Raw genomic sequence first — 26,310 nt, forward strand, 5'->3', positions numbered from 1 at the left:
TTGATTTTGTATCCTGCTACAATTCCAAACTCTTCTATGATTTCCAATAGTCTCTTTATGGAGTCTTTATTATCCCACACTTATAGGAACATGTCATCTTCAAATAGGGATAGTTGTTGTATGTGTCCAGGAATCTATCCATTTCTTCTAGCATTCCTGGTTTGTTGGTATGCAGCTCTTCGTAGTAATTTCTGATGATTCTTTTTTATAACTGTGATTTCTGTTGTTACATTTCCTTTTCATTGCTGCCTCTATTTGCATCTTCTCCCAACTTTTTTTGGTTAGTTGGGCCAAGGGTATGTCAATTTAATTTATTTTTTCAAAAAAATAACACTTAGCTTTGCTGATCTTTTGTATTTTTTGTTTAAATTTTGTTGATTTCTTCTCTAATTTTAATTGCTTCTTTTCTCCTACGATTTCTGAATTTGGTTCACTGTTTTTTAGGTCCTTGACATGCATTTATAGCTCACTTATTTGGTGTCTTTTCAATTTCTTCATGTAGTCTCCAGTTGCTATAAACTTTCCTCTTAATGCTACTCTTGCTGAATCCCATAAGTTTTGATATGTTGTATTATCGTGTTCAGAAGTTTTTTTTTTAATTTTTTTTATTTGTTCATTCAGGAGCATGTTGTTCAGTTTCCATGAGTTTGCAAATGTTCTGGCAGTTCCTGAGTTGTTGATTACTAACTTGATTCCATTTTGGTCCAAGATATATGGTATGATTTTAATTTTTTGAATTTGCTGAGACTTGCTTTATGGCCTATATGTGGTCAATTCTAGAGAAGATTACATGCACTGGTGAGAAGAATGTAGCTGCAGAATGGAAAGCTCTGTAGATATTTGCTAAGTCCATTTGGTCTATAGTGTCAATTGAATGTGTTGTTTCCTTGCTGATTTTCTGTCTGGTTGATCTATCCATTGCTGATAATGGGATATTGAAGCCCCTCATTACTATTTTTTTTTTAATCTTTTATTTAATGAATATAACTTTCCAAAGTACGACTCATGGGTTACAATGGCTTCCCCCCCCATACCGTCCCTCCCACCCACAACCCTCCCCTTTCCCACTCCCTCTCCCCTTCCATTCACATCAAGATTCATTTTCGATTATCTTAATATACAGAAGATCAGCTTAGTATACCTTAAGTAAGTATTTCAACAGTTTGCTCCCACACAGAAACATAAAGTGAAAAATAATAGATGATTTTTTTTAAATGATGATGAAATCAGATCAGACTTATTGTCATGTTTAATCCCAGTGAGAGTCAAGTTGGGAATTGATAATTTCTTTCTTTTTTTTTTTTCTTTTTACAGAAGATCAGTTTAGTGTACATTAAGTAAAGATTTCAGTCGTTTGCACCCCCATAGAAACACAAAGTGAAATATACTGTTTGAGTACTCGTTATAGCATTAAGCCTCAGTGTACAGCACGTTAAGGACAGAGATCCTACATGAGGAGTAAGTGCACAGTGACTCCTGTTGTTGACTTTACCAATTGACACTCCTGTTTATGGCATCAGTAATCTCCCTATGCACCAGTTATGAGTTTCCAAGGCTATGGAAGCCCCTTGAGTTCTCCGACTCTTATCTTGTTTAGACAAGGTCATAGTCAAAGTGGAGGTTCTCTCCTCCCTTCAGAGAAAGGCACCTCCCTCTTTGAAGACCTGTTCTTTCCACTGGGATCTCACTCACAGAGATCTTTTTGCCAGAGTGTCTTGGCTTTCCATGCCTGAAATACTCTCATGGGCTTTTCAGCCAGATCCGAGTGCCTTTAGGGCTGATTCTGAGGCCAGAGTGCTATTTAGGACATCCGCCATTCTATGAGTCTGCTGAGTATCTCACTTCCCATGTTGGATCACTCTCCCCTTTATTTATTCTATCGGTTGGTGTTAGCAGATACTAGACTTGTTTATGTGCTCCCTTTGACTCTTAGTCCTTTCATTATGATCAATTGTGAACTGAAATAGATCACTTGGAGTAGTGAGATGGCATTGGCACATGCCACCTTGATGGGATTGAATTGGAATCCCCTGGTATGTTTTTAACTCTACCATTTGGGGCAAGTCAGCCCGAGCATGCCCCAAATTATACATCTCTTCCCTCTCTTATTCCCACTCTTATGTTTAACAGGGATCACATTTCAGTTAATTTTCAACACTTAAGAATAACTGTGTGATAATTACAGAATTAAACCAGTCATATTAAGTAGAACAGACAAAAAAAATACTATGAGGGATAATGTATTAAGTTGTCCATTAGCAGTCAGGGCTATGCTGATCAAGTCACCATTTCTCATAGTGTCCATTTCACTTCAGGAGGTTTCCTTTTTGGTGTTCAGTCAGTTGTCACCGATCAGGGAGAACATATGGTATTTGTCCCTTTGGGACTGGCTTACTTCACTCAGCATGATGTGTTCCAGATTCCTCCATTTTGTTGCAAATGACTGGATTTCGTTGTTTCTTACTGCGGTATAGTACTCTAAAGAATACATATCCCATAATTTCTTTATCCAGTCTACCGTTGATGGGCATTTAGGTTGGTTCCAGGTCTTGGCTATTGTGAATTGTGCTGCAATAAACATTAGGGTGCAGACCTCTTTTTTGTTTATCAATTTAAACTCCTTTGGGTAAATTCCAAGGAGTGGGATGGCTGGGTCGAACGGTAGGGTTATATTCAGGTTTCTGAGGAATCTCCAGACTGATTTCCATAGTGGCTTGACCAGTTTGCATTCCCACCAACAGTGGGTTAGTGTCCCTTTTTCCCCACATCCTCGCCAGCATCTGTTGTTGGTAGATTTCTGTATGTGAGCCATTCTAACCGGGGTGAGGTGAAACCTCATTGTGCTTTTGATTTGCATTTCCCTGATTGCTAGTGACCTTGAACATTTTTTCATGTGCCTGTTGGCCATTTGGATTTCCTCTTTTGAAAAATGTCTATTGAAGTCCTTGGCCCATCTCTTAAGTGGGTTGTTGGTTTTGTTTTTGTGGAGTTTCTTGATCTCTTTGTAGATTCTGGTTATTAACCCTTTATCTGTTGCATAGTTTGCAAATATTTTTTCCCATTCTGTCGGTTGTCTCTTCACTCTCCTGACTGTTTCTTTTGCAGTACAGAAACTTCTCAATTTGATGCAATCCCAATAGTTGATTTTGGCTTTGACTGTCTGTGCCTCCCGGGTCTTTTCCAGAAATTCTTTGCCTGTGCCAATATCTTGAAGGGTTTCTCCAATGTTCTCTAATAACTTAATGGTGTCAGGACGTAGATTTAGGTCTTTAATCCACGTTGAGTGGATTTTTGTGTAAGGTGTAAGGTAGGGGTCTTGCTTCATGCTTCTGCACGTGGAAATCCAGTTTTCCCAGCACCATTTATTGAATAGACTGTCCTTGCTCCAGGAATTAGTTTTAGATCCTTGATCAAATATAAGTTGGCTGTAGATGTTTGGGTTGATTTCTGGTGTTTCAATTCTGTTCCATTGGTCTATCCATCTGTTTCTGTACCAGTACCATGCTGTTTTGATTACAACTGCCCTGTAGTATGTCCTGAAGTCTGGTATTGTGATGCCTCCGGCTTTGTTTTTGTTGTACAAGATTGCTTTAGCTATTCGAGGTCTCTTGTGCCTCCATATGAATTTCAGCATCATTTTTTCTAGATCTGCGAAGAATGTCTTTGGTATCTTGATTGGGATTGCATTGAATCTATAAATTGCTTTTGGGAGAATGGACATTTTGATGATGTTGATTCTTCCAATCCATGAGCATGGAAGATTTTTCCATTTTTTGGTATCCTCTTCTATTTCTTTCTTTAAGGTTTTGTAGTTTTCATCATAGAGATCTTTAACGTCCTTGGTTAAGTTTATTCCAAGGTATCTGATTGTTTTTGTAGCTATTGTGAATGGGATTGATCTTAGCAGCTCTTTCTCAGTCATGGCATTGCTTGTGTATACAAAGGCTGTTGATTTTTGTGCATTGATTTTATATCCTGCCACTTTGCCAAACTCCTCTATGAGTTCCAATAGTCTCTTAGTAGAGTTCTTTGGATCCTCTAAGTACAGAATCATATCGTCTGCAAAGAGGGATAGTTTGACTTCTTCCTTCTTGATTTGTATTCCTTTGATTTCTTTTTCTTGTCTGATGGCTCTGGCTAAAACTTCCAGAACTATGTTAAATAGCAGTGGTGAGAGTGGTCATCCCTGCCTGGTGCCAGATTTCAGTGGAAATGCTTCCAACTTTTCCCCATTCAATAGGATGCTGGCTGTGGGTTTTTTATAAATTGCTTTGATTATATTGAGGACTGTTCCTTCTATACCCAATTTGCTTAGAGTTTTCATCATGAAAGGGTGTTGAATTTTATCAAATGCTTTCTCTGCATCAATTGAGATAATCATATGGTTTTTCTTCTGCAGTCTGTTAATGTGGTGAATCACATTGATTGATTTGCGAATGTTGAACCATCCCTGCATACCAGGGATGAATCCTACTTGGTCTGGGTGGATGATTTTCCTGATGTGTTGTTGTATTCTATTGGCCAGAATTTTATTGAGGATTTTTGCGTCTATGTTCATCAGGGATATTGGTCTGTAATTTTCTTTCAGTGCTGCATCTTTCTCTGGCTTAGGGATTAAGGTGATGCTGGCTTCATAGAAAGAATTTGGGAGGATTCCCTCTTTTTCGATTGTTCTGAATAGTTTGAGAAGAAATGGGATTAGTTCTTCTTTAAATGTCTGGTAGAATTCAGCAGTGAATCCATCTGGTCCTGGGCTTTTCTTTGTTGGGAAGGCCTTTATTACTGTTTCAATTTCTGTTTCAGTTATGGGTCTATTTAGGTTTTCGATGTCTTCATGGTTCAATTTTGGTAGATTGCATGTGTCCAGGAATCTATCCATTTCTGATAGGTTTTCCTGTTTGCTGGCATACAGGTCCTTGTAGTAATTTCTGATGATTCTTTTTATTTCTGTGGTGTCTGTTGTTACGTTTCCTTTTTCATCTCTGATTTTATTGATTTGGGTCTTTTCTCTTCTTTTTTTAGTTAGTTGGGCCAATGGGGTGTCAATTTTGTTTATTTTTTCAAAAAACCAGCTTCTCGCTTGGCTGATTTTTTGTAATGTTTTTTTGGATTCAATCCTGTTAATTTCTTCTCTGATTTTAATTATTTCTCTTCTCCTACTAGATTTGGGTTTGGTTTGCTGCAGTTTTTCTAGGTCCTTGAGGTGCGCTGAAAGCTCATTTATTTGGTACCTTTCCAATTTCTTGGTATAGGCACCTATTGCTATAAATTTGCCTCTCAATACTGCTTTTGCTGTATCCCATAAGTTTTCCCTCATTACTATTGTATTTGATTCTATAGCTCTCATTAATACATTGCCAGTGCCCTATAGTTAGGTGCATATGCATTTATAATAATCACATCTTTCTATTGAATTGATCCCTTAATCATTATATAATGCCCTTTGTTGTCTCTTCTAACAGTTTTGTGTTAAAAATCTATTGTTTCTGATATTTGGATAGCTGCATCAGCTCTTTTTCTTTTTTCTGTTAACATGAAGAATCAAAGATATTCCAAGTCATGCTTCATCCCCCTAGACACACATCTGTCTGGGAAAATCAAGCCATTCTTCCTCTGCTCTCGAGCCACAACAACCACACTGAAGACCTCTGTGTCCTCAGAAAGTATAGAGATTTCTCCCCATGAACAAACAAACAGTTTTGAACCTGATGTGGGTTTGGCATCCTTTCATTCACTGGAATTATGATATTATCAGATCCCATAGTTTGAGGGCTCAGTCTCTACAATTATCTCTGACTCACTTTAGATGCTTATCATAAGGCCCAGTTTGTGTGACCTGTGTTTCTGACAGACTGGCTGCACCTCAGAGGTTTACATCCCCTCCCTGGGTCCAATTCATTTGAGTGGCTCACAAAATTCAAGGAAAGACTTACTCAAATTCATTGATTTATTCAAAGGCTATTATAAAGATATAAATGAAAAGATGAATCAGGTGAGATACAGGAGAAGGGATGCCAAATGTGCATTCCTCTAGGAACCTCCACATTCTCAACTATCTGTAAATTGTCTGAACCTCATCTTATATGGGTATCATGGAGACTTCATTGTATATGCATAATAGAATTGCCACTAGCTATCAATTTAACCTTAATTTCATCTTTTCTACTTGGAGTTTGGGGTGGGTAAGAAAATCTAAATCCTCTAATCTTGCTTTGATATTTTTGACAATCAGTTTCCAAACTAAAGCTACTGAGGGTTGCCTATCGATCAAATCAACTCATAGAAAACAGCACTATCACCTGGGAGTATTTCTGGGTTTTATAGTTTGTTTGACATGAAACAAAACCAAGAACATTTATGTAATTCACAGTAGCAGAACTTTCTCAAGTGGATCTATGTTTTCATCATGCGACCTTCAACAGGATTGCATCATGTTTTTTATACTTTCAGCCTTTAAAACTCTGAGCCAAATCAACCTCTCATTCCTTCATAAGTAGCTTGCCTTAGGTATAGAAATTCCTCACATTAAAGAAAAAAAGCTGACTAATACTTTACCCATCTAAACTTGCTTACACATCCACACTTCAACAATCTAACCCAATTAGGAGTTTCGTATTTTAGATAGCTGTTATGTGGATGAGCTTGTTAACATAAATTTGTTATACTTATCTCTTCTTAATCTGTGTTTATTTATAAGAGAGACAGCCATGATCCTTTATGATAGACAGGAAACAGAACACATTCTTTTCTGACCTTACCCATATATATATATACGCTGATATGCTCAAAATAGTTGCTACATGAGAACCATTCTAACTTCAGTAAGGTGAAACCTCATTGTTATTTTGATTTCCATTTCACTGATGGCTAGTTATCCTGAGTGTTTTTTCATGTGTTTGTTGGCCATTTGAAGTTCCTCTTTTGAAAAATGCCTGTTCAAGTCTTTTGCCCATTTCTTCACTACATCATTTGGTTTTTGTTGTTGAGTTTCTTGAGCTCTTTAAACATTGTGGATATTAATCCTTTATCAGTTGTATAGCTTGAAAATAATCTCTCCCATTCTGTTGGTTTCCTCTTCACTTTGCTTAATGTTATCTCTATCCCTCTTGTTTACTGCAGCTCAATTCAAAATAGTCAAGATATAGAATCAACCCAGATGTACATCAACTGACGACTGAGTAAAGAATATGTGGTATATATACGATATGGAATTCTATTCAGCTGTAAAAAAAGAAAAGAAACTTGATGCAGCTGGAAACCATTTTTTTAAACTTTTATTTGTTTGAAAGGCAGATTTACAGAGAGGCAGAGGTAAGGTGCAGGGGAGAGAGAACAAGAGAGAGAGAAAAGAGATCTCATCTATTGGTTCATGCCCCAGATGGTCACAACAGCTGGAACTGTACAGATCCAAAGCCAGGAGCCAGCAGCTTCTTCTGGGTCTCCCACTTGGGTGCAGGGGCCCAAAGACCTGGGCCACAGCAGAGAGCAGGATCAGAAGTGGGATTAGAACTGGTGCCCATATGGGATGCCAACACAGCAGGCAGGTGGCTTTTCCAGCTACACCACAGCACTGGCCCCTAGAAACCATTTCGTTTAGTGAAATAGTCCAGCGCCCAAAAGATATATCATATGTCTTCCTTAATTTGTGGTAACTAATAGAGTCCACAAATATGTAATATATGTGAGAAAAATTGACATTTTGAGATTCTATGATAGTTCATATCCCTTGTCTCTACTGTTGAGGAACAGTGTTTCTTTTTCTTAAACAAATAGTTACTACAAATGAATTAATTTCCCTGAAGTTGCAAAAGGTCAAGCAGAGATCAGTGACTCTCAAAGGTCTACTCAAAAATAGTACCATTCACATAACAGGTTACTGCCTGTGCCTTGAGGTAGAGTAGAGGCAACCAAGGAGTCAATTACATGGTGAGGGAACAAACACACCTAAGACCTACATGTTACCAGATAGCAAGATTTTTTTGAGATATCTCTACTTTTGGTATTCCTAGATTCAAAAGTGGGGTTATGTATGGGGTGATAATTTTTGTTTTAATTTAAATTGATTCATTTTATTTCAAAGGCAGATGGAGAGCTTGTAACCATTAGTTAACTCCCCAAATGCACGCAACAACTAGGGCTAGACCAGGCTGAAGCCAGGAGCTCAGGACTCCATCTGGGCGTCCCTTACATGTGACAGGCATCCAAGTACCTGAATCATCATTTGCTGACTCCCTGGGTGCTCATTGGCAGGGAGTTCTATCAGAAGCAGAGTATCTTGAACTTGAGCTTGATGCTCTTGTATGGGATGTAGACATCACAAATAGAGACTGAACTCTGCACAAAATGCTAGCCCCTGGACTCAGATATGTATTTTGGTAGATGTTTAAGGGAGATGGAAGAAAATCAGGGCAAACTGCTAAAATACGTTTCCTGTGATCATTAAGCTAACAGGTTTTAGGAGCCACTTGGTTGCCCAAAGTAGAATATCTGATAAATGTAATTTATCAAATGCTACTCTTCCCTTTGCTTAGAATTCTTTGTCATTCTTCATATTAAGAGAGAGTTTTGATGTGCAAATTTGGGGATGATTATATTTTAGGTGATGGTTAAAACGAATTTTATCTGTTGAATGCTTTTGTAAACTCTACTTGCTTATATTTAGTCCACATGTGGTAAAAATTGTTAATATTTCACCTTCTTTTACATCAAACAAACATTCCTAGAAAGTGAATTTCAGGACTATTATATTTTTCCATTATTGACTGCTTGTATAAACCTTTCTACATTGTCAAAATAAAGACTGTATTGAAGGAAAGTGTAATAGTAAAGGCTTTACAAAAGTAAAGTTGATGGATTAGTACTGTAGTTCCCAGAGAAATACTTTTTTTTTTTAAATTTTCTTCTGTTTTATTGTTTCTTGTCTCAGTGGACTATATCTCTAGTTTTTATCAATTACCTTAGGGAAACTTCTCTACAAACACTTGCAATTCTAACAAACTCTCCTGCTGACCTCTCTATTACCTTTGACTCTTTGTCTGTGGATTCCATCAGTAGCTTTCAAGAGAAGTGTTATGCAGCCAACTCTGGGAACCTGAGAACCAACTGCTTAAGATCTTTTCACTGTGAAGTAGCTAAGGATCCCAAGATACCTATTTTGAAAGCAAACACTATTTTGTAAAGGAATAAAAATTTTTTAAAAAGTCTCTTTGATTCACTCATGCTAAGGAAATTTTCTATATATTTTATTTCTATTAATGTGCATTCTTTTGTAAAATTCCTAACAGTGACACACAAACACACACATATGTAGTCTGACATTCTATAATATTAGTTATTGTTGCTAATTAAATATTACAGATAATATTCCTACTATTACAAAAGTCAGAATTCCATTCAATCATGCATCTGGAAAAATGTGTATTTCATTTTAGAAAGTCTTGTTAATATGATATCTGCAGTCATTTAAGAACTTCATGGATACAATATGAGACTATAAACTCAATTGGGAAAAAAGCATGCACTTGCTTTCTTCAGCTTTCAACTAAAAGTTTATAATTTTTATTTCAATTATAAGTGTGGGTGACAAATCACAGAAATATTTGTAGTTATTTGTTATCGATAGAAATTATATATGTTTTCCTTCCCTTATTCTATTATAGGTGCTGCATATGTGTTTAATTTTACATTCATCACTACTTCGAAATCATGATTTTTTGAATCCTCCTTGCTAAAAATATTAATGTGTTTAATAATTAGAGTATAGGCAATATAGTAAGATCTTAGATTCTTCATATTTTTTAAGATTTATTGATTTATTTGAAATGCAGTGCTACTGAGAGGCAGAGGCAGAGAGAGAGAGAGAGAGAGAGAGAGAGAGAGATCTTCCATCTGCTGGTTCACTCCTCCGATGGCCACAATAGCAGAAGCTGAGCCAATCTGAGGCCAGAAGCTAGGAGCCAGGAGCTCCCTGTGGGTCTCCCATGTGGTTGCAGGAGCCCAAAGTCCTAGGCAATCCTCCACTGCTGTTCCAGGCCACAGTGGAGAGCTGGATGGGAAGCAGAGCAGCTGGGACTCAAACTGGTGCCCATATGGGATGCTGGCACTGCAGGAAGCAGTTTCACTCACTATGTCACAGTGCTGGTCCCCTTCATGTTCTTTTGAAACAGATGTGGAGAATGGCCTGGAGGCAGTATGAGGCCCTTGAAGTCATTTGGTCTGGTTGTAGCAAGGCATCTGTGAGCAAAAATTAATAAACATATAGCAGGTTAATTTTTAAGTTGATAATTTTGTATGACCCACAAATTATGTTAGAAATTTCCAAATGGACCTTTGCAGAAAAACATCTCCTACTGGTGTTTTAAAATATGATTGTTTTGTTGCCTGTGGTTTTGGGGTTTACTCAAAAATTCATTGCTTATATTAATGTCCTGAAGTGTTTGTCCTTATGTTTTCTTCTAGTGGTTTCACAGTTGCAGAACTTAGATTTATGTATTCAAAAGAGATAGAGTTTCCGCTGGTTCACTCCCCAAATCGCTACAAAGAGCTGGAGCTATGTCAATCCAAAGCCAAGAGCCAGCAGCTTCTTCTGGGTTTTCCATGCAGGTGCAGGGGGCCAAGGACTTGGGCTGTCTTCCACTGTTTTCCCAGGCTATTAGCAGAGAGCTGGATTAGAAGTGGAGTGGCCAGGACTTAAACGAGTGCCCATATGGGATGCCAGAATTACGGGTGGCTGCTTTACCTGCTATCTACCACAGCGCTGCCCCCCAGTAGTGTGTCTTGAGATGAGGTTTTATGATTTCCCAGCTTTGTTCCTTTTCCTGAAGATTCATAGACTCTGTTTTTCTTTTTCATTTCTATTTGAATATTTGATTTTTTTGAGTTTTAAAAATAATAACATGATATCATGATGACAGTGCATTGAATTTATAAATACTCTGAATGGTATAGAAATGATATCATTAACTCTAGTAAAGCAAATAAGAAAAATGGTATAGTCAAGGAAACAATAAAGAAACTGAAATGATAAGCTACAGAATGGGAGAAAAAGTTTGGAACTATACATCTAACAAAAGATTAAAATTCAGAATGTGGGGGTGGGGTTTTGATTTAGTGGTTATGATTCTGTTTTCAATGCCTCATTTCCATATCGGAATGCCTGAATTTGAGTAACAGCTTCCAGTTAATGTGCACACTGAGAGACAATAGGTGATGGCTCAAGTACAAGTTCCTGACACTCAGGTGGCAGACCTGGATTGCCTTCCCAGACCCTGGTTTCATTCATAAACAGCCATGGCTATTGCAGACATTTGGAGAATGAACCAGAGAATGAGAAATTCTCTCTATCTCTCTCATCCCCTCTCTGTATGTTTGCCTTTCAAATACAATAAATAAATTTTTACAAAGGGTCCAACATTATGAAACTTAAAATATTTAACAAAACCACACAGGAATAGACTTTTCTCAAAAAACATACGAATAGATAATTCTCAAAAAAAAATCAAATAGCCAACGAATCTCTGAGGAAAAGTTCCACATCATAAGTCATCAGGTAAATCAAAAGTAAAAACACAGTAAGATAATATTTCACCCTCATTAGAATTTCTATTATGTAAAAGACAAAAATAACAAAAGACTGTGTGTGGAGGAAAGGCAACTCTTATTTGATGTTGGTGGAGATTTAAATTAATACCATTATTATGATGAATAGTTTAGTTGTTCCTTTGGTGAAATAAGGATGTAAAAAAAAAAAAAAAACAAATAGCATATGTTTTCCCTGATCTGTGGTAATTGTTAGAGTACTAAAAATATAATGTATAAGAATGAAATTGATATTTTGAAATTTGATGATTGTTTATAGCCCTTGTCACTACAGCTGGAGGACAGTGTGTGCTTTTTTTTTCTTCTTGTATTTGTTAAACTCTTTATTTAGTGTAAGGATAGTCTTATGAGTATAACTAAACTGAAAGTAGATCATAGAAAAGTTAAGAGAGGGAATAAGAGAAGGAGGAGGAGGAAGGGTAAGAGCACGGGCAGGAGGGATGGTAAGGTGGGCTAGGAAGTAGCACTATGTTCCTAAATCTATTTAAATGAAACACATGAAATTTGTATATCTTAAATAAAATTTTAAAAAAACTAAAAATAGTACTACTAAAGGATACAGCTGCTCCTGTATACATATCCAAAGAAAATTGCAACAGTGTATCAAACAGATACCTGTACTCTCACACTTACTATTTTACTATTTGGAATAACTAAGATATGAAATCAAGCTAGATGACCATTAATGGATGGGATAAATGAAAGGTGATGTATACACACCTGGAAAATTATTCAGGCATGAAAAATAATGACATCCTATCATTCACAGCAAAATGGATGGAACTGGAGTATGTTATGTTAAGTGAAGTAAGGACAGGTACTACATTTTTTCATACATGGAGGCTAATTTGTTAATCTGTGATTGCTAATGATTGAAAAGTGTAGTAGGAAAGAGGAATATAGAAATGTTTGATGACAGGAAGTAAAATACTCTTAGCTGTATAGAACCAATCTTACTGTTCTGCAATACAATGGGGAAACTATAGTTTATAATACTCTATATTATATTTTGTGAATGGTTGCAAGAGAGGAGTTTGAATGTTCCAATCTTAGTGATGATGAAGAGAATATGTAGATGTTGATTGTCCTGCTGTATTCACAATCTATCCTCATACATGTATTTGGAAAGTAACCTTATATTCCAGAGGCAAACAAAATTGAAATTCTTGCATACCAGGGATCTCAAAAATTTTGGGAAATATGTATATTATTTTTTAAGATTTATTTATTTATTTGAAAGTCAGAGTTACACAGAGAGAGAGAAGGAGAGAAAGAGAGTGAGAGAGAGAGAGAGAGAGATAGGCCTTCCATCCGCTGGTTCACTCCCCAAATGGCTGCAATGTCTGGAGCTGAGCCAATCCAAAGCCAAGAATCAGGAGCTTCTTCTGGGTCTCCCACATTGGTGCAGGGGCCCAAAATCTAGGGTCATCCTCCACTGCTTTCCCAGGCCATAGCAGAGAGCTGGGTTGGAAGTGGAGCAGCCGGGTCTAGAACCAGCGCCTATATGGGATGCTGGCATTGCAGGCGGCGGGTGGCTTTACTCGCTATGCCACAGTGCCGACCCTGGAGCAGATTGCTGTATTCTCTGTCTCTTTTTGTTTCTGTCTATGGGAGTGTGTGTGTGTGTGTATGTGTGTGTTTCTGCATAAATGGGTCATCTTTAAAAACAGAATTCAGTTGTTGGGTCACAACAGTTAAGATATCATTGGAATTCTTCACATCCCCCATTGGAGTGCCTAGGTTAAAGTCCTACCTACACTTCTTGTCCAGCTTTCTGCAAATGCCCATCCTGGAGTCAGCAGGTGATGGATCAAGTAGTTGTGTCCCTGCCAGACTCCTGACTTCAGCCTGGCCCAGCCCTGGATATTATAGAGAGTTTTGAGAATGGAAGATTCTCTCTCTCTCTCTCTCTCTCTCTCTCTGTTGCTCTGCTTTTCAAATAGAAATGAATACACTTTAAAATGATAGAACACACATAGCAATTAGCTATGTAATTATAATTTCCTCTGTTGTCAGAACTGGTGTTAACTTTGAATTTGGGAATGTGTAAAGGGGAGCTAAAATTAGTAAGTATATGTTCCTTCCAGAAAATAGAATTACATCTAATATTATTTATTTAAAAGTCATCGTTGTCTTACTTCCATTCAGCTGTGTATGTGAACTGTTCATGTGTCTTTTATGCATTATTCTGGCCATAGCTATAGTTTTTATTTTTTTCTGTGAGATAGATCTCAATTTTAGCAGCATTTGGATATATAACAGATAGGAAAAATGTGTACAGTAGAAGGATTATGTATGTATATGAAATCATAATGAACAACAATAAAATCTTCAGGGAAATATGACTGCCATGGGGCATTAACCTTATTCAATGTGTTAGGTTGTATGGTAAATTTTGTCCCTTTGCTGAACTGAATTGCTATTGAAATGCCATTTTAAAGATTCTCAGTTATTCAAATTTATGCAAGTGCTGTACTACATGATAATATCTGCATTTAGTATGCAAACTAGAATTCACAAAGGACAATGGCTGCTCTGCTGCTAACTTTAAATAAATCATGTCACAAATTGCACATAAGACTTATAAAATATTAACATCAGAAGACATTGAAACAAATCAGTATTACTGTTAACCTGGGAAAAGATCTTGCAAATGTATATCCAATCTAAATAAAATGAGCACTATGAAAGTTTTACTTTTAAAATCAGGTTTATGAAATACTTTCTAGAGTTTTTGTAATTACTAGGATACTGGATGGAACAGGAAAGAAAAAGCTAGAAGACTTTTTACTCCAAACACATCTTCATGCCTTTGCTTTCCAGTTACTCTGGGCTAATGAATCTGCAGATATACTAGCATCTCTTGAATTAAAAAATGGAAGAAGTGTAGATAACACATAGTGTACAGTTTAATTTCAGACTTACTTTTCCTCTTTCTTTTCACAGTATTACAGCTTACTCTGTAACACAGTAATTAGTGGTACTGTAACACATTAATTAGTGGTTCTCGCATAAAAATAATTATGCTTATAATAATATGGTTGTCTTTTTGATGGAAGTGCAGATTATAATGTAAAAATTAATTCATAGAATAAATCATACATTGGCAATTATGTGTTTTCATTTTCATTTGTCTGGTTTTTATAATAAAAAAGATAAGTTAGGAAGCAAAATTGAGTAACTCAAAACAACCTGAGTGTCTAGATTCATGCAATTGTCTTTGCTAATTAGTAGAAAAAGAGAAGAAAAGAGAAGCTATAGCAAACTGATTAATGGGATACATCAGAAATGCACACACATGCAGAAACACAGAGTGAATGAGGGAGATAGAAAAAGAGTTAGAAGGAGAGAGAGAGAGAGAGGAACTGTTCAGTGCAGTCTATGCTTTGTTATTTTTATATAGTTATACATTTATAATTATGATAATTATAATAATTTACATTGTTTTATTAATGATCTAGGTTTTGTAGAGTGTAGATCAATAGGTCTACACAAAGGTGGATAGAAAGACAGAGTGTGAACTGTTTACACTTTCATCTAAAATTTATTTTATGATAACAAACTATTCTTAGCATTAGAGTACACATTATAATAGAGATAAAGGTAATATAATGATCTTTTTCTTCCAAGGAAATATAATGTGGCAGGGAAATAGTTGAATTTAGAACTAATGAATTTAGTAGATTATGTTAAAATCTTGAACTTTAGGCCTAGAATTTTTAACTTGATTCTGGGGGCAAAGTAGAATCATCTCCGTTTATGATCAGGATTTTGATACTAATGTGATTTATTGCTAGCTAAAGTAAGTAATTAGTCAATGTTGATTTCCAAATGTGAAAGCCTTCAACAATTCAAATTACTAGTTTGTTCATATGTATAATGTTTCCATATAGAGTGAATATGACAAAAGGTAAATATTGGTAAATTTATGCTTCTACAGTGAGTTATTTTTATATTTGTATCACTTAAAATACTTTAAAATATAAAGAAAAAATTAAAAATGCTGCCTAAAACTTCCAGAACTATATTGAATAGCAATGGTGAAATTGATCTTAGTGGAAAGGATTCCAACTTTTGCCCGTTTAATATAATGCTGGCTATGGCTTTGTCATAAATTGCTTTGATTGAATTGAAGAATGTTCTTTCTATATCCAATTTGTTTACAGTTTTTATCATGAAAAGAATTTGTATTTTATCAAATTCTTCATTTGCATCTATTGAGATAATCATGCATTTTTTATTCTTCAATTTGTTGATGTGATGTATTACGTTTATTGATTTGCATGTTTTGAACCATCTCTGCATCCCTGGGATAAATCTCACTTGGTCCAGATGGATGATTTTTTTTTTTAATGTGCTGTTTATATCAGTTAGCTAACATTTTGTTGAGGATCTCTGGATCAGTGTTCATCAGGAATATAGATCTGTGGTTCTCTTTCTTTGCTGTATGTTTTCTTGGCTTTGGAATTTAAGTGATGCTGGCCTCACAGAACTTTGGGAGGATTCCTTCAGTTTAAATTATTTTGAGTAGTTTAAGAAGATGTAAGGACAATCTGGATGTGACATCTGCCCTCCATTGATTGCCAGGGTCAAGTTGGCATATCTGGCTGGCTAGGTGGGTGTCCCCTTCCCCCCTTACCACTCCATGTGCATCCTTCCCAAAGCAGCATGCTTGATCAAAGAAGACCTTCCTTTTTTGTTCAAGTGTATATGAATAGTTGCACTCCCCTGCTAAAACCTCCAAACCAGTTCTCAAGGTCCATAAAAACAACCAGGATTACTACTTCTTTAAAATTTGAGTAGAATTCAACAGTGAAGCTATTCAGTCCTGAGTTTTTCTTTGTTGGGAGTGACTTTATTATGGATTCAATCTCCAACTTGCTTATTGGTCTATTTAGGTTTGCTGTGCCTTCATGTCTCAATTTTGGTAGATTGTGTGTGTACAGAAATATGTCCATTTCTTCTAGGTTTTCAAATTTGTTGGCATATAGCTGTTTGGAGTAATTCCTGATGATTCATTTTTCAATTTTTAATTTTAACTTTTAATTAGCTTTTAACAGATTCAATGTTATTTATAGATAAAATTCTAAGAACATAATGGTATTCCTTCATAATTATTTTTATTTCTGTGATATCCATTATAACCTTTCTTATTTCATTTCTGATGTTATTAGTTTTGGTCTTATTTCTTTTTTGGTTGTTTGACCAATGGTATATCAATTCTGTTTATTTTTTCAAAGTATATTTCATTGATTTTTGTATGTTTTTGTTTCAATTTTTAAATTTCTATTTTTTAGAAAATTATTTAAAATTTTTTAAAATTTAAAAATAATTTTTAGAAAATTATTGTTTAGAAAATTATTCATTTCCTCTTAATTTGGGTTTGATTTATTCTTGCTTTTCTAAGTTCTTGAGATGCATTGATAGATCTTTTATTTGATATCCTTCTAATTTATTGATGTAGGTACTAATTACTCTAAACTTTCCCCTCAATTTACCCATAAATTTTGATATGTTTTGTTGTCATCTTCATTTGTTACAAGGAATTTTTTTTTAATTTCCTTGACCCACTGTTCATCCAGGAGCATGTTGTTCAGTTACATGTGTTTGTATATTTTCTAGAGTTTCTTATGCTATTAATTTCCAATTTCATTCCATCGTGGTCAAAAAAGATACATCATGTGATTTCATTTTTTAAATTTTTTGTGTCTTTTTTATGGGCAAGTATATGTTCTATCCTAGGGAATATTTTATGCACCAATAAAATGAATTTGTATTCTGGGTCTGGCATTGTGGAATAGCTGGTTAAGCTGCCACCTGCATTGCCAGTATCCCATAGGGGCACAGTTTTGAGTCCTGGCTTCTCTACTACCAATCCAGCTACCTGCTAATATGCCTGGGAAAGCAGTGGAAGATGTCCCAAGTCCTCAGGCCCCCGCACTCATGTGGGAGACCTGGAAGAAGCTCTTGGTCCCTGGTTTCAGATTAGCCAGCTACAGCTGCTTCAGTTCTATGAGGAATGAACCAGCAGATGGAAGACATCGCTCTGCCTCTGCCTCTTTGTAACTCTGCCTTTCAAATAAATAAATAAGTTTTTTAAAAAGAGAATATACATCACAGTTCTGGGATGACATATTCTGTACATTTCAGTTAGGGACATTTGGATCATAGTGTATATTAACTCCGTTGTTTCCTTGTTGATTTTTTGCCTAGTTGATTTGTTCATTGTTTAAAGTGGGCATTAAAGACCCCCATTATGATTGTTTTGGAACATATGTCTACTTTTGCATCAATTATCATTTGTTTTAAATAACTGGGTGCTCCAGCATTGGTTGATATACATGTGTTATAGTCACAACTTCCTGTTGAGTTGATCCCTTAATTATTACATAGTGTCTTTCTTTGTATTTTTTAACATTTTTTGTCTTAAAGTCTATTTTATCTGAAATTAGGATATACATTCCTGGTAGTTTTAGATTTTTATTTGAATGGAGTGTTTTTTCCATCGTTTCACTTTCCCTCTGTATGTATTCTTGTTTCTGAGGTGTGCTTCTTGCATTACTTTTAGGCAACATATAGATGGCTCTTGCTTTTTCATCCATGCAACCAGCCTATCTTTTAATTGGATAGTTTAGTCCATTTACATTCAAGGTTATTATTGATAAATGATGACTTTGTTTTGCTGTTTTTTCTGTAAATATTCATAGTATTTGTTTTGGATATTCCTTGTACTGTTAGATTTTTCTACCTTAAGATTCTTCAAGATGATGGATATCATTTTCTGTTTTTTTCTGCAGTTCATCCTTTTTTTAACTTTTATTTAATGAATATAAATTTCCAAAGTACAGCTTATGGATTACAATGGCTTCCCCCCATAACGTCCCTCCCACCCGCAACCCTCCCCTTTCCCACTCCCTCTCCCCTTCCATTCACATCAAGATTCATTTTCAATTCCCTTTATATAAAGATCAGTTTAGCATACATTAAGTAAAGATTTCAACAGTTTGCTCCCACACAGAAACATAAAGTGAAAAATAATGTTTGAGTACTAGTTATAGCATTAAATCTCAATGTACAGCACACTAAGGACAGAGATCCTACATGAGGAGTAAGTGCACAGTGACTCCTGTTGCTGACTTAACAAATTGACACTCTTGTTTATGGCCTCAGTAATCACCCTAGGCTCTTGTCATGAGCTGCCAAGGCTATGGAAGCCCCCTGAGTTCACTGACTCTGATAATTTTTAGACAAGGCCATGGTCAAAGTGGAAGTTCTCTCCTCCCTTCAGAGAAAGGTACCTCCTTCTTTGATGACCAGTTCTTTCCACTGAGATCTCACTTGTGGAGATCTTTCATTTAGGTTCCCCCCCCCCCCCCCAAGAGTGTCTTGGCTTTCCATGCCTGAAATACTCTCATGGGCTTTTCAGCTGGATCCGCATGCCTTAAGGGCTGATTCTGAGGCCAGAGTGCTGTTTAGGACATCTGCCATTCTGTGGGTCTGCTGTGTATCTCCCTTTCCATGTTGGATCATTCTCTCCCTTTTTTTTCTATCAGCTAGTATTTGCAGACACTATTCTTGTTTATATGATCCCTTTGGTTCTTAGTCCTATCATTATGATCAATTGTGAACAGAAATTGATCACTTGAACTAGTGAGATGGCATTGGTACATGCCACCTTGATGGGATTGAATTGGAATCCCCTGGTATGTTTCTAACTCTACCGTTTGAGGTAAGTCAGCTTGAGCATGTCCTGAATTGCACATCTCTTCCCTCTCTTATTCCCACTCTTATATTTAACAGCGATCACTTTTCAGTTAAGTTTCAGCACTTAAGAAGAATTGTGTATTGATTATAGTATTCAACCAAAAGTATTAAGTAGAACAAACAAACAAAAATACTTGGAGGGATAACATATTAAGTTGCTCATCAGCAGTCAGGGTGAGGGCTGATCAAGTCACCGTTTCTCATAGTGTTCATTTCACTTTAACAGGTTTCCTTTTTGGTGCTCGGTTAGTTGTCACCTATCAGGGAGAACAAGTGGTATTTGTCCCTTTGGGATTGGCTTATTTCACTCAGCATAATGTTTTCCAAATTCCTAACAGGGATCACTTTTCAGTTAAAATTTAAACACTGAGGAATAATTGTGTGTTAATTACAGAGTTCAACCAATGATACTAGAACAAAAAAATACTAAAATGTATAAAGTATTACATTGTACATCAACCGTCAGGACAAGAGCTGATCAAGTCACTGTTTCTCATAGTGTCCATTTCACTTCAACAAGTTTCCCCTTTGGTGCTCAGTTAGTTGCCTGCCGTGTGCAGTTCATCCTTATGTAGCATTTGTAAGGCTGGCAGGGAATGGCAAATTCTTTCACTTTTTGTTTATTTTCAAAAGTCTTTATTTCACTTTCATTTATAAATGAGAGAGTCACTAGATATTGGATTCTAGACTGACAGATAATTTTTTTCCTTTAGGAACTTGGCCTGTGTTTCCATTCTTCTATGTGTAGGAATTGGAGATCCTTCAAAGGTAATCTGGCATTTCTCTCATGCACATGTTAGGATCTTTTCTATGTGTTTTATTTTTAGATGACACAGCATTTCCACTCCTGGGAATTTTCTAAATAAAATGAAATCAACATATGAAAAAGTGTTTGTACCCTCATGTTTATTGCAGTTCAATTCACATTAGCTAAGATATTGATAAACCCAAATATCCATCAACCTGGTGATGACTGGATAAAGAACATGGGATGCATATTCAGTATGAAATACTACTCAGCCATAAAAAAAGAATGAACTCCTGCCTATTGCAACAACGTGGCTATAATCAGAACCATTATGCTTAGTGAAATAAGTCATTCCCCAAAATACAAATATCATATATTTTCTCTGATACATGATTGTGATTATGATAGAACACAAAAAATTGTAGAATAAAACAGATAGCTTATGATTTGGTTGTTATTCTTAGCCCTTGTCTAAACTCCTGTGTAAAAGTGGTATTTCCACTTTGTATATGCTGAATATTATGATTAGTGGTGAATTAACCTCTGGTTATAAAATACATTTGAATTATGCTTTAGCAAAAGTTAAAAGAAAAAAAAATGAATGAAAGGTCTTGAGGGAAGGAGAGAAGAAGAGTGGAGAATATATTTATCTTATTTGAATATCTATGAAATATGTGAATGTGTCCTCTTTATATTTAAAAAAAAAAAAAAAAAAACACTTTTAGGCCAGTGCTGCAGCTCACTAGGCTAATCCTCCTCCTGCGGCGCTGGCACCCCAGGTTGTAGTCCCGGTTGGGGCACCAGATTCTGTCCCGGTAGCTGCTCTTCAGTCCAGCTCTCTGCTGTGGCCTGGGAGTGCAGTGGAGGATGGCCCAGGTCCTTGGGCCCTGCACCTGCATTGGAGACCTGGATTCCAGTCTACGCAGCGCGCTGGCTGTAGCGGCCATTTAGGGGATGAACGAACAGAAAGGAAGACCTTTCTCTCTGTCTCTCTCTCTCATTGTCTAACTCTGCCTGTAAAAAAAACAACAACAACAATAACAAAAAAAACCCAAACTTTTAAAAAGTGCCTAAAAGCAGGGCCAAAACTTTTGGAAGCTTATTCTTAATTAAAAAGAAAAACGAAAGTAAACAGTAATTTTACTGAAATATTCGAGTACAATACAGTGCAATCAATCATTTCCTCTAATATTCCACATTGATATTTGTGTCCAGAACCCTGCTAGTTATCCTCATATTTTTCTATTCTTTCTTATTTGTCTTTATGACTGTATCCTTTGCTATATAGTGTTGTGAAGTTTTTGTAATATTTTGCAATGATATTTGCTATCATTTTACGTTTCTGTTAAACCCTATTCTTATTCAACATGCTTTACCTGAGTTATATCAGTTTATCTGAATTTCAATACTGGTTACATGCTGATAAGTCTCAACTATGTGCTTGCTCTCTGTCCTTTAAGCAGAGATTCATATAATGATTTGTTCATGCACATCTTTTCTTGGGAGTCATAAAAACATTACCATGTTCCTTGATGAATTCTTTTCTCCTTAGAGTGTGCACACTGATTGAGTGTTGTCTTCTTATGATAACTTTGTGCTTCTTACAGCTTTTCATTTTCATTTTAGAAAACTCTCTCTCTCTCTCTCCTCCTTCTCTCTTTGCATATTTTCTTGTTGCTTCAGGGATTCTGTGCTCTCACTAAAGGTGTTAAAAGAGTCTTTGGAGAATATATAAGTAAAAGGGTGCTTCTGCTAAGTCCTTTGTTTCACTCTACTGTGTGGTCTAAAGGTGTGCATATTTCTACAATCACACACATTAAATTATCTCTACAGCAACTTTCATTTTTAATACTGTGATAAAATATGACTCATATAAAGTCTGCCTGTTAATGTAAAGTCCATATAGTCAGCAGTGTCATCTGCTTACATGATAGAATAGTTCTTTTCCTGAGCATTAATTTATTTGAAAGAAAGAATGATAGAGCGGGACAGAGGCAAGAAGAGAGAGAGAGGAAGAGAGTGCTTCCATTAAGTGGCTTACTCTCTAGATGACTGAAATGCCTGTGACTGAGTCTTGACCCAGGATCCAGCAAATCATCCTGGTCTCCCAGATGGCTGACAAGGGCCCATGTACTTAAGCTATCTTGCACGGACTTCCAAGGTACATTAGCAGGAAGCTTGATCAGAATTGAAGCAGCTGGGTTGCAAACTGATACTCCAATAGGTGATGACAAGTGTGTCACAATGTTGGCTCCTAATAAACGAATTCTTGTTGCCCCAGTTCCGTCTCCAGTTTCTGTCCTATTTACTTGACTACAATTTCTTGGTTTTTTTTTTTTTTTTTTCCACTTGCTATTTTTATTATTCTCTCAACTGGTGTTAGTATCAGATTATATTTTATCAACAAATTCTTTAACATGGTTTCTTGGTTTAATTATTCTTTAAATTATTCTTTCAATTCTGTATCAAACAAAGAAAAAAGTTATTTTTCAAATAATTCCTACTGTTATCTTTCTGAAAGCTTTTGATTTACTTGGCAATGCAAAAATTGCTAACATTTTACATTTTATAAACATTAATTCTTTTTAATAATTGCAGTTACTCCACACCTAAATCAATTCAAAACAAAACAAAACAAAACAAAAACAGGAAGCAGGTGTTTAGCCTAATGGTCAAGACACCTGCACTTCATATGGGAGTACCTGTGTTCTATTCCCGGCTTCTGCTCCTGACTCCAGCTTTCTGTCTATGCAGAGCCTCAGAGGCAGTGGTGGTGGCTCAAATAACATGGAGACCTGCATTTGTTTTCAACTCCTTTCCTGGCTCCAGCCAAGTTCATGTGGACATTTGAGGACTGAGCCAGAAGACGGGGAGCTCTCCCTTTCTGTCTCTGACAAGTAAAAAAAAAAAAAAAAATTAAAGCCCTTGTTAATTCTTATTGAAGTAGTTTTCTAATTATCTGTCCATCTCCTGTTTGCCTTTATTGGAAAATTTTGTTATTCTACATCACTGTCAAATCCTCCTTTTCCTTACAAGAAAATGTATTAGGAAAGCTTACCTTCAATGTTCCATGGTAAAGAATAAGCCACCTAAATTGGAAAGTGAAACTCCAAATGTTAAATTTGGGATTCAGGACATTTCCCGAGAGGCCATATGACTAGCTTAAAAGCTGGTAAGATGTGCCTAAAATAACTTTAACTCTTTGACTTACAGTCATGTTATAAATGTGCCAATTAGACATGTTGACATATACATACAAACTATGCCCAAATCAAGTTAAAATCCAAAAGAAAACAAAGTAATTCAATGAGCAATACTGAGAAGTTAACGGAGCTCAATAAACAGTATGCTCTCAGAAGTAGGGAGCATTAAACACCTGGCAATTTATATAATTTAATATGCCAAAAATGAGGTGGTTCAGGCGATCAGGAATTTCAATCTGGAGAACCCAGCAGAATGGGAAATCAGCAAGACAAAGCCCTCTCCCACACCCAAGCACCCCTCCACCAAGAGTCTCCTCAGAGAACACTTGAACCACCATCCAGAAATTAAGGGAGAAATTGCTAGAAAAGATGACAAGCTGCTGTTGTTACCTGACTGCCGTGCAGGTAAAAGATGCTGAAACTCGTCAGGAGCCAAAGGAATTCTGATTGCCGAAAAGCCATCACTTTGATATGATGGATATTAAGAACACTCCCAAAGGCAAAATTTCCATTGTAGAAGCATTGACACTGCTCAATAACCATAAACTTCATCCAGAGACGTGAACTGCTAGCAAAATAGCACAGGAATACCATTTAGAACTGAAAGATGTAAATTCCCTTCTCAAATATTTTGTTACTTTTGAACTCAAAGTCTTTACTCCTGAAGACAAGACAGCGATGCGACCAAAATGAAGAAAATCATGAAATTACTGTTCCTGTGTGTAATTTCCATCCCCCATCCCATACATAACTACTATTTCAACTATGCCTTATCTGATGTCTTTTTCTATTAGTTATTTGTGTCTATGTAACTGATTATCTCAAAATAAGGGCGTGTAAAATGATAAATATTTATTTTCTTCAGTTTTTGAGGCCAAGGCATTTGGGAGTGCCTGAGCTTGGTGTCTGTGGCTCAAAGTGTCTATGAGATTTCAGTTTTCTTTGTGGGGCCGTAGAAATGGCTATAATCAACTGTAATGGAAGAACCCAAATCAACGTGCACTAATGTGGTTGTTGGCAGGATTCAGAATATGTCTAAAACTTCTAAATGGACATTTCTACAGTGCATTCTCACAAAATGGAAACTAGTTTTCAGTAGGGTCATTGACCAAAGAGGTGGAGAGGGAGAGAGTTTGAAGCCACAGACATTTTATAACCTAGTCCCTGAGGTGATATTCCATCATTTCTGGCCAGTTCTATTCATTGGGAGTGAATCAGAAAATTTAGCCCATTCTCAGGTGGATGGGATTATAAAAGCCTGTAAATTCCAAAAGAGGCAGAAATAACTGGAGACTATCATAAAAGCTGCCTGCTATACTTTTCAACAGTTACATTCTTCTCAAGCAGGTAGAATTTCCCTCTATTACTTGTTGCACTGTAATTCTAATATCTTGTGTGAACACTGTCCTCTTTATATATTTCTATATCTTTTTATGCTATTATGATCCATGCAGGCACATCCAAGGTGCAAATATTAGATTAATGTTTGTATACTCTCAATTCTCTGCAGGATATATCTATCTATATTCCCTTCAGTTTCCCGAACCACTTTAGCTGTGAAGATTAGCAAAACTGGCTCTTTCCTTTGTTCCAGTGATTTCTTAGTTTGAAATATTTTCTCTCTAGATACTTCTCCTAGCCTATCCCTTGAGCCCAGCTTAGTTGTCATCATATTTACAAAATTACTTCTTATTTCTCAAGTATAAGTAAAGTATTATCATTGTGAACCCACAACGCTGTTAAATATCTGTTGTTTTACTATTCACATGGTATTATAATGATCAGATAGGCATCTATTTCCAATAAAAGAAAGTCAGACAGTGGATAATAACCATGGTTTTTTTAACTTTATTTAATGAATATGAATTTCCAAAGTACAGCTTATAGATTACAATGGCTTCCCCCCATGACGTCCCTCCCACGGTTTTATTTTGGGATCATCAAGTCTTGGGTATGCTTCCATTACATTGATTCTCAAAAGATGATAACCTGTAAAGAAATTATATATCAAGACTCTAGGTCACCTAATAAAGACAATTATGTTGAGGCATAACTAAAATTAAATAACCTCAGAATTGGCATGGAAATGAGTCATTGAAATATCACTATTTTAAGATTAGTTAAAACGTTGAGTTAAATATTGAGCAATTTGAGAGTTCAAGAGGACAAGAATAGAGAATCCCTGCAATTACAAATATGTTTAATAATAATCATAAACTCGTTCCTCTATTCAAGATACAATTTATTATATCAAGTTATTATACTCAATTTACCATGTATAAATTTCCAGCCTGTGAAGACCTGAATGTTAGTAGACATTTCATGGGACACAGAGAAGATTTTTCAATGGTTTTGTAAAAAATGTTTTTCCAGTGGAGAGAGAGAGAGAGGGAGAGAGAGAGCGCGCTCTTATACACTGGTGAACTCTCCATACTTTCCCAGCAACGCTGGCTGAGACAGAAGCTGGGATCTGGGAGCTGGAAACTCAATCTAGGTCCCCCAGATAGGTGGCAGAGACTCAGTTACTTGAGACATCATCTGGTGCTCCCCCTGGTCTGCAATAGCAGGAAGAGTGAATGAGGAGCATTGAACACAGGCACTGTGATGTGGGATGTGGATGCATATGTCAGTCAGCATCTTGATGCCCACCCTAAGGCTCAAATTTTTCATTATTAGAGTTTAGATTCAATTTCAATATGTACGGTTATTCTCAAGACCCAAAATTTTGAAATGACTAATGACTACATAGCACATATACAAAGTAGAAACAAAGGAGTAAGTGATATTAAAAGATCTGTGTGTCATCACTGTTGATTATAACATTTATAAATTATTATGACTTCCATGCAATGGTTGAGAATTTAATTTAATTTTCCTTCTTTTGATGCACCTGTATTGCCTCTATTGTCAATGTTTGTTCTTACACTTGATCTTAGCCAAAAGGCCGAGAAGCGATTTTTTTACTTTTTTTTTTTTTGACAGGCAGAGTGGACAGTG

At 36.2% G+C, this 26,310-nt stretch overlaps 1 pseudogene; it reads left to right on the forward strand.

Moving 5' to 3' along the window:
* Positions 1-5,533: 5,533 nt before the first annotated feature.
* LOC100352784 (NADH dehydrogenase [ubiquinone] 1 alpha subcomplex assembly factor 4-like) lies at positions 5,534-24,006 on the forward strand (annotated as a pseudogene).
* Positions 24,007-26,310: the final 2,304 nt, after the last annotated feature.

The sequence above is a fragment of the Oryctolagus cuniculus genome, chromosome 4 (genome assembly GCF_964237555.1).
Source record: "Oryctolagus cuniculus chromosome 4, mOryCun1.1, whole genome shotgun sequence".
Taxonomy (NCBI): domain Eukaryota; kingdom Metazoa; phylum Chordata; class Mammalia; order Lagomorpha; family Leporidae; genus Oryctolagus; species Oryctolagus cuniculus.